This window comes from Tachypleus tridentatus, chromosome 6 (genome assembly GCF_004210375.1).
Source record: "Tachypleus tridentatus isolate NWPU-2018 chromosome 6, ASM421037v1, whole genome shotgun sequence".
NCBI classification, from domain to species: Eukaryota; Metazoa; Arthropoda; class Merostomata; order Xiphosura; family Limulidae; genus Tachypleus; species Tachypleus tridentatus.
In genome coordinates, this window is record NC_134830.1 from 37,732,508 (window position 1) to 37,741,829 (window position 9,322).

The 9,322-nt window shown below is 33.1% G+C and overlaps 1 long non-coding RNA gene across 1 annotated transcript; it reads right to left on the reverse strand.

Moving 5' to 3' along the window:
* Positions 1 to 7,217: 7,217 nt before the first annotated feature.
* LOC143254521 (uncharacterized) lies at positions 7,218 to 8,431 on the reverse strand. Its single transcript, XR_013030231.1, has 2 exons — positions 8,270 to 8,431; positions 7,218 to 7,787 (listed from the first exon to the last, which is right to left on the reverse strand). It is a non-coding gene; the product is annotated as an uncharacterized LOC143254521 (long non-coding RNA).
* Between the last annotated feature and the right edge of the window lie 891 nt (positions 8,432 to 9,322).

Sequence of the window (9,322 nt, forward strand, 5' to 3'; positions counted from 1 at the left end):
TAATGCTAAAACTGGCTTTCATCACAGGCGGTAGCCATAATACAGATAAACCATTTCTTAGCTTTATACTTAATAACAACGAGCAAGGAAGCAAATAATCAACCACGATTGATACTCATAACCAGTAGTTGCATGACTTTTAGTTCTTTTTAGTATTTTTGTTTTTTATGCCAGGAAGATTTCGTAACTACTTTTCTAGACGCACATGGTACCGATTACTCCATCATTGAGAACTACGTGCACTTTTTTGTCTTATATCGTAATTTGAAAAAAAACAAAATCATGAATTAGAGTAAATAATAAAAATATGAACAAAAGTAGGTGTTAATAAGTTGTTTTTGTTAGAACGTTTATTGTCAAGAAGTGTTTGCTTGTTCTGCATTTCGCGCATAGCTACACGAGGGCTATCTGCACTAGCCGTCCATAATTTAAAAGTGTAAGACTAGAGGAAAGGCACCTAGTCATGACCAAGGAACAGTGGGATTGATCGTAACATTATAATGCCCCCACGGCTGAAAGAACGAGCAAGTTTGTTTGGATGGGGATTCGAAACAGCGACCCTCAGACTATAAGTCAAGCGCCTTAACCATTTGGCTATACGGGGCCGACGAGGAACTGTATTTGTATATTTGAATTTAAGCACACACAATGGGTTATCTGTCCTCTGCTCACTACGGGTATCGAAACTTGGTTTCTAGCGTTGTAAGTTATGACACTCCGTTGCGCCACTGGGCGGGTGTCTTATGAAGTATAATAGAAGTTATTATATGAGTTTAGAGTAAAACTGAATGGAAAGAACAAGATATAAACAATACTAACTTTTAAAACCACCTGGCGAGGAATGCGGTTCAAATCCCGTCACACCAAAATGCTCGCCATTACAGCCATGGGAGCATTGTTATGTTACGGTCAATCCCACTATTTGTTGATAAAACAGTAGCCCAAGAGTTGACGATGGGTGGTGATGATTTGCTACCTTCCTCTAATCTTACACTGCTAAATTAGAGACGGCTAGAGTCAATAGCCCTTGTGTGTCTTTGCCGGAATTTCAAATACAAGCATAATCAAGGTTTAACAATTGTAAAGCCTGAGTCAAGTGAGTTTGTAGACTTCGGTGTCTGAGATTAAAATTCTCTTGTACTATTCTAAAAATTCCGTTACAATAAAGATGCTAATTTGACTGCCAATGTTTTCTGTTAAGCTAGTATTATTATTAAAAGAATGGATTAAGGTGATCTGAAGGTTAAATGCTATAAAACGAATTGATTGTGAAGATTAATGCCAGAATTGAACCTTAAATATGGAAATTGGTTTTAAACATTCCATTTTCTCTCTCACCATTATGCCGCGAGGTAGCCATATGTACTTGAAACGTCATGTATAAATGAAAATGTCTTCACTGCAAATGCTGTAATATTGTTATCAGTTCAGTTACTGATTAGTGTGAGATCGCTTCTTCCTACTTGCATTTTTCTGCCATGTTGTTACATTGTTCCCAGTTTGTTAGTGTCTGCCCTGCTATTACACTGTGATGTATACATAGACCTTAGAACAAAAGATTTGAATGCTGAAAATAAAGTTGAATTTGTAATCTCATCTTTTATAAGTTTTCTTAACTGTAGGCATTACGCATTCTAATATACCCGAAATATCTTTAACTCCAGATCGCTGCACAACTCTGACTGGTAACATTTACTGTTGTTTTTTAACTGCATACATACTGATTATGTATACTGTTATAACCGACATTTTCATAACTCCAGAGGCCCATTATGGCCAGGTGGGTAAGGCACGGCTCGTAATCCCACGGCGGCGGGTTCGAATCACCGTCACACCAAAATTGCTCGCCCTCTCAACCGTGGGGACGTTATAAGGTGACAGTCAATCCCACTATTCGTTGGTAAAAACTTAGTCCAAGAGTTGTCGGTGGGTAGTGATGACTTGCTGCCTCTTCTCAAGTCTTACACTGCAAAATAAGAAACGGCAAGCAAAACAAACTGAGAAATTGTTATTTAACTGTATACATCAATTGTGAGGCCTCATTTACACTAACGGGTACTGTTTGGGTTCCATTCCTCAAGAACAACTTTGAATTGTTGGAGAAAGGTTCACAGAAGAGTCACTAGGATGATAGGATTGTTTTATAACGGGAAACTGAAATATCTAATCTTGTTTTCTGGAGAAAGGAAGGATTTGACCGAACTGTTTAAAATTATTTAGAGTACTGATGACCTAATTCCATCAAACTTTTTTGTGTTTAGCGGTGAAAACAATAAGACAAGGGGTCATAAGTGAAAGTTTAGGCAGCGTAGGCCTCGTTTGCAGTTTTAACAGCATTACTTTTTATACAGGGTTAGTTGCTTTTGGAATGAACTATCTTTTATGGTGGTTGAGGCAGGAAAGATTGGATGAACATATTGGTAATAAGGGATAGCTGTAGTTGAGAACTACAATGCCAATGAGCTCATTTATGTCTATAAAATTTTATGAATTTGTGAATACCAGAAGTTTGCTATTTTGAGAAATGTAAAATTATATCAACCCCAATTAAGCCTTAGCCACTTTCAGTTTATATATACAAAGACATGGAAGGCATTTAAACTTGAAATATTATTTACAACAATGCTTAAAAAAAATTGCTCGAATATGTAAAACACAAAACAACCTTACATAAATCCCAGTCTTTGAAAATTTAGTGTATGTATTGCACTTACATACCTTTTCTGAAGAGTCCAACAACTTTCTGAAAGCATTCCGAGTGTTTGGAAAAGTCTGTAATGTCAAAGGGCACTAGTAGGACGTCATCATCACTCAACGAATCTCGGACTTAAAATGGAAAAATTAATTTAGGTGCATGGAAACCTGGGCTTATCAATTACCTACGACTTTCTTTTAGAAGCATTAATTTCACAGGGCTAGATCGTTGTGTCAAACAGTTGTTCGAAGCTGTTCTATCTTTGTAAGGAATATTCTAAAATTTAACTTTTTTTTACAGTGCAATTACAGATTTAAAACAAAATGTAAGATAGTGAGTGATTAAACACAAAGTATTACCCCCTCTCCACCATGAAAACAATCCAAAAACTTATAAGAAAAGCAATCAGACAGCTTTAAAACAAAATATTCAAAAAATTCGTCACACGAAACAAACTGAATGTACATAAATGCCAGACATTTTGTGATTTTCTCAGTTATATGAACATAACAATTTGATCTTTCATTCTTCTGAATAATTACAAAATATTCTAGACTTAATATCCAAGTATTCTAATACAAAAAAAAACAATCATATTAGAAACAAAACAATTTTAAAATAAGAAAATATGTTATATAAAAAGTATCCAGGCTGTCCGCTACATTTGTTGATAAATAGTACTATAACCGCCAAGAGCTAAAAGTGTTGGTTCTGATGCTATAACTGTCAATAACTTATTCTTAAGAATGTGATTTATTTTTTCATTTTTATAATACTTACCTATACTCTCTGTTTTTACGGCTTTTAACTTGTCTGCATTTGTTCCAGACAAAGCTATTTAACCAACTCGTAAGCTAATGCTTCTCCAATTCCACTAGAAGCCCCTGTGATCCATGCAACTTTACCACGTAACTCAGCTAATAAAAAGTAATATACATCAATATATCTTCACTTTAACATTTACTAACATTAACTTTGGAGTTTACCTTATTCAAAGTATAAATGAAGAATGAACATATTCCCTGATATGAGCTTGAAGAGCTGTATCTGATAATTTGATCTCACTTTTCGTGTTTTGCGCACTGCTAAAAACTCATAACAACGAAGGAATGGTATATCCAATTATTAAATGTGATGTTTAATCAAACAACCATAATTCATTCTTTTTGAAAATAATATCTACACAACAGAAAAGCTAGTGATTATCTAACAGTAAATGTGTTAGCATCTAGTAGGTGAAAAATACCGTGTTATATGTACCTTAGCTCAGAAATATGAGCTTTTCACATTCAATAAAATTACAAGTGTTGTATGGACATGTGTGGACTAAGGATTAGTGTGCTGTTATGTATTCCATTGCTGAATAAAAACGTAGGATCATGAATGTGTTAAAAAGTGGCAGTGAAATCTTACTATTCGATTAGACTATCTCAAAACATGACAGTGGACGCCACTATCTAACTGCCTTCCCTCTGGACTATCAGTGTAAAATTATGTGTGACGAGGTTATTGTGCGGGATGACTTATTTCCGTATTTATCACTCATTGTAAAGGATCATTCTCTTGAGGATGTTACTAAGCTTTTGAACAGGAGGTGTCATTAGAGAAAAAGCGGCTCTTCTGGTAAAAGCTACTACATACTTCAAATAATATGCTTTTTAGTTACAGTATTTTTTAAATAGTTTACCAACAGTTGTGGATATCCATATTTTTGTTTTTGAAATGATCAGCTAACGTGGGTGAAGGTGCACTTTGGAAAACTGGCGATATTAAAACATATATATATAGTGGTTTGTGGCTCTCTGTCTCGTTCAGTAACTGTCTGCAACAATTCATTAACACAATTTTCTAAATATATTTTAAATTTTTTTTCAGTGTATTCACATTTCTGAGTGGACAGAAACTGTGAAAGTTATTGATATCAAGTCTGTTTTCAATTGTAGAAAAACGTTGGTCAGCGATAGTATTGAACTTTGTGGTAAAAATTAGGACACACAAGACAGATAACACTGAAGTACTCTGAACTTCTATCTGAATAAATAGGATAATGCTGATCTCACAAACACGTGGAATGACCTATCTGCTGAAATCTTAGAGGTAGACAAAAAACTTCCAATTAATCACAACAACTGATGTCTGGTAATGAATCCAATATCGTGCTGGTATAATACGTGTTCTCAAAATGTGATCAAAACACATACAGGATGATCGTTGTTGAGATAGGATTTCCCGATTGACCTTTTTTTAGGTAAGAGTAAAGATGTCGGCATTTATATGATAAGTAAAGCACTTTCTTAGAATATTAGCAAAACTTTATAAGTTAGAAACTTACTGCAAGAACAAAGTGGGTTTTGTGATAACTTTTTTAGCGTTGTCTTAAAACAGTTTAAAATTAATGGTGAAAAATATGCTTGAAGTAAATTTAATCTACGATCCATTTTGTGTTTTGTATGTGACTTATTAGCTATGAACACAAATAATCAGTAGATCTTTCTCAACGGAAAATAATTTTTCATAATTTATGAAAATAATCAGAAACCAAGACATAAAAAGTTTAAATAATTATTGTACTGTGTTTGTTTACCGAAGTTTCTTTAAATGAATTGTTTGTTTAAAATCGAAACTTTTATTTCTCACTAACCTCACCTACAACGGACTTCTATAGAGCAACATGTTATATTGTTGAAAGTTCAACATGTTGAGGACAGCGCAGCAATGTCACTGTTTTTTTTTGTAAGGTACAACACAAACACCAGCACCTAACATAACGTCTATCACATTAAATATATTCAATACTGACATTTGGATAACACTGATCTAAAGTGACCCTAGGACTTCCGATCTATGGGAATTCAATTCTTGAACAGTTCTCATACACAGTTAACACGTGAATGGTTGTCTGAATTTCTGAAAATGTTAACCGTACACGCATGAGTGATACAGATCTGAGAAGTAACTTCGCCAAACAAGAGAATTTAGGTCAAGAGGACCATCAAGGAACTTAGTGTGTAGTTTAGTTTAGACCAGCATATATCTAATAATAATTTCAAATGACAGTTTAATAAAAGTTATCTTTAGCTGCAAGAGGCCCGCCATGGCCATATCGTTAAGGAACTCGACTTGTAATCCGAGATTCGCGGGTTCAATTCCTCGTCACATCAAACATGCTCTAGCTTAAAGCCGTTGGGGCGTTATAATGTGACAGTCAATCCAACTATTCGTTGGTAAAAGAGTAGCCCAAGAGTTAGCGATGGGTGATGATGACTAGCTGTCTTTATTCTAGTTTTATACTGCTGAACAAGGGACGGCTAACGAAGATAGTCGTGGTGTAGCTTTGCGCGAAATTCACAACAACCTAACAGTTATCAATTCATAAATACCACTCAATGTACGAATTGAAAAAAATAAAAACTTTTAGCATTTTAACTGAGTTGTATTGAAATGAATGTTGACTTCTTGTTGTTCAGTAACATGTTAATAAAATTATAAAACAAAACAGTTCAACATTGTATGCGTCAAAATAGTTGTACATTAAAACATGATATTCCTTGAATAACTTTGCATAACAAAACAACAATTTATGTGTATGTAAATTGGTAGAGCCAAGCCTATTGGAAAAATTACTAGTTGTTATTAAAATATAAAAGAACTATCCATACTGCAGGTTGTGTATAGCTTTTCCAATTTAGATTAAGTTTTTCAAACTTATTAGATCATTTTCAAGTTTCTGTAAGGTTGTTTATAAAACTTATAGATAGTTTGTGTTATTTTAACTTCTCACTAGTAGGTTTTGTTTATTTGCTTTAGATTGTTTTTTCGTTAGGCTTACAAGAGTATTTCAAACTGACCTGATAAGAGAGAAAACCAACAAAAATGTCTTTTCACATTTTTTATCTCTTACCAGTTCTGCATACCCAACATGCCTTTGTTTTGTTGTATTCTGTTTGTCTTAATGACATTTATTTTTTAATTGTTTGTTGATGTATTTTGTATGCAGACTTTTTGTTGTTGACAACCCAGATGGGGGTCAGAGAAACGCAAACTCATATCTGCAGTTCAGTTTGCTGTTTTGATTCTAGCCCGTGACCCTCGGATTACGAGTCGAGTGTCTTAACCACCTGGCCACACTAGGCCCCAAAAATGGGAAAATTAAATGTCTTTCTCTTATAAAAAATGAACAATTGTGCTTTACCATTTACAAAGTTAATACCCAAATCTAGACAATTACCATGGATGTAATAATTGTTACTTTTCCCATTACAAATTATTTTGCATATATTAAACCTGGAATAAAATTCTGGTTATTTATAACAATTGAAATATTAAGACATAAAATCGTTATTTTCATATGAAATGAAGGATTGTTCCTCCTATTAATGGGTTTTATCATATAGCTAAAATAAACTGTTATTGGCTTCAAGTGTAAATTCTGGAAGTATAAAGACGGAAGGGAAATCTTGTGGGAAAAACAACATTTGGAAAGAGAAATTAATTATTTTTTAATGAAGCAGATTTAACAGGAAATTTTCAAATTCCTTTATGGGCCATCAAACATAAATAATGAAATCAATAACAACCCATAATTGTTGAAATAACATAAATAAACGAGGTTAAGAAACTGTGGTGTTGCCGAGTCAGAGTGGATCCAAACGCTGTTCCCCTACATTTGTGTGGTGTGATTGAAATAAACACAAAGTGGAAATGTTACTTTATAGAATTAACTTGAGTGTTTTAAATGTTGTATTGGAAAATAAAATCTGTGTTCGAAACGACGTCTTACAAAATAAATATTACAAAAGTAACATATTTAATAATTGTATCTTTATAATTCAGAGTTACTAACTGATTGTATAAAATTAATTGATAAATTGGGTAATTATGAACATATTAAATGTATGTATATATATTGTAATACCATTGCATTAATTTGAATATCTTGAGTAGAATGAGTTATATTGTTATATATAAAAACATAAGGATCTAATAAAACACACACAGTAGTATCTATACATGTTCTAAATATGATAATTAGTTTCTTCCTTCCAGCAGGGTGGCAAATTTTTCAGGGGTGAGGAACCTTGGAATGATTACCCTGCAAAATATAAATTGATCTCTTTTAGTGACATGATAAAATGATAATAATCACAGAAAGAAACTGAATTGGTTGACAAGATAAGTATCATGATAATATGGCTGCAGTTGTGTCTCATTGTAGGCATTAAGACGCCACCTATGACATTTCAGATCCTCTAGTTGAAAATAGTGCAATCGAATTATAAAAATGTTATTGTGGAGACATACATTGTCTTTCGTATAAACTCACAACTTCACTTACAGTGCAGTTCATACTAAATCCCACACATCATGATAAGAAACCAAATTGCACTGGTAACAAAATAACATGAAAACGAATGGAACACAGAATATGTTATGCAAACATGTCACAACATAAATTCCTGTACATACTTACTGCGATCAAAATGTATAACAATTAATGATACATAAATATTTTAAATAAAACAGTATAATTTAGTACATTTCATACCATTTCATCAAACGTTAAAACAGTTTTACCTTCTGAAGAAAGTCGGCATGTACTGTGACAGGTAAAAATTAACAGGAATGGTTGTAGAGAGATCCATACTTCATCTAAGTTGTTAGCTAATGCAACCGCCATCAACTGGGCACAGCGAGATGTACGCATTCGTTTGTCTGTCTCCTTCTGTCTTCCATTAAACACCTACAAGATATTGATTGACCATAATGTGTTTTAATCTATCTAGCAATCTTCGTAAAAAGAAATGTGTCCATTTGGGCTTCTTGTTTAATACGAAAATAGTGGATATAAGATTTAACAAAACGAATATTTATGTATGCTGGCCAAAATCTTGAGGCCCATGAACATTAAGAACTTATGCATTTTGCGGATTTAGACTGAAAATTATTTGAGCAGAACTTCGAAAGATGAAAATAAGAAAATGGAAAATAAACTTTTAAACTTTACCAGCTAGTATTTAGGCTAATTTCATAGTGTTTACATATTTCTATTAAATGCTAAGAAGTTTTATTTTTATTTTATATTTTTTTATTTTCATATTTCGAAGCTCACTCAAATAAGTGGTTAAGTCTAACAACGCAAAATGCATATTATGTTCATTGGCCTTAAGATTTTGGCCAGCAGTGTATTTATATTTACTGATAAAGTTACTTAATAAATTTCGGTATTTTAAATTCTTCAAAATTAAAATTATCATTAGGTAACTTTTCGGTAACAAAAAATAGAAACTCTTACCTAAATTTCTACCGATTCCCAAAAAATAGCATAGTAAATCAATTTTACTAAGTTCTATTATATTATTTAAGAAATACTAGAGGTAATTTAGCCTGGTGAGGAAGCTACTGTTTATGAAACCCATTTTTCTGTGCGTGTAACAGTAAGTGAAAAGTTAAGACAATTAAGATTTTTCCTTCTTGTAATACACTTGTAGCAGATAATGTTACAACTGTATTCAATCACCTTACCTCCAGGGATCCCTGTGAAAGATCGTTCTTTATCTTGGAGAATACTGGCCCAGGACAAACTATTGTGACAAACACTCCTTTAGCTTCAAATTCTGTTCTCAAACA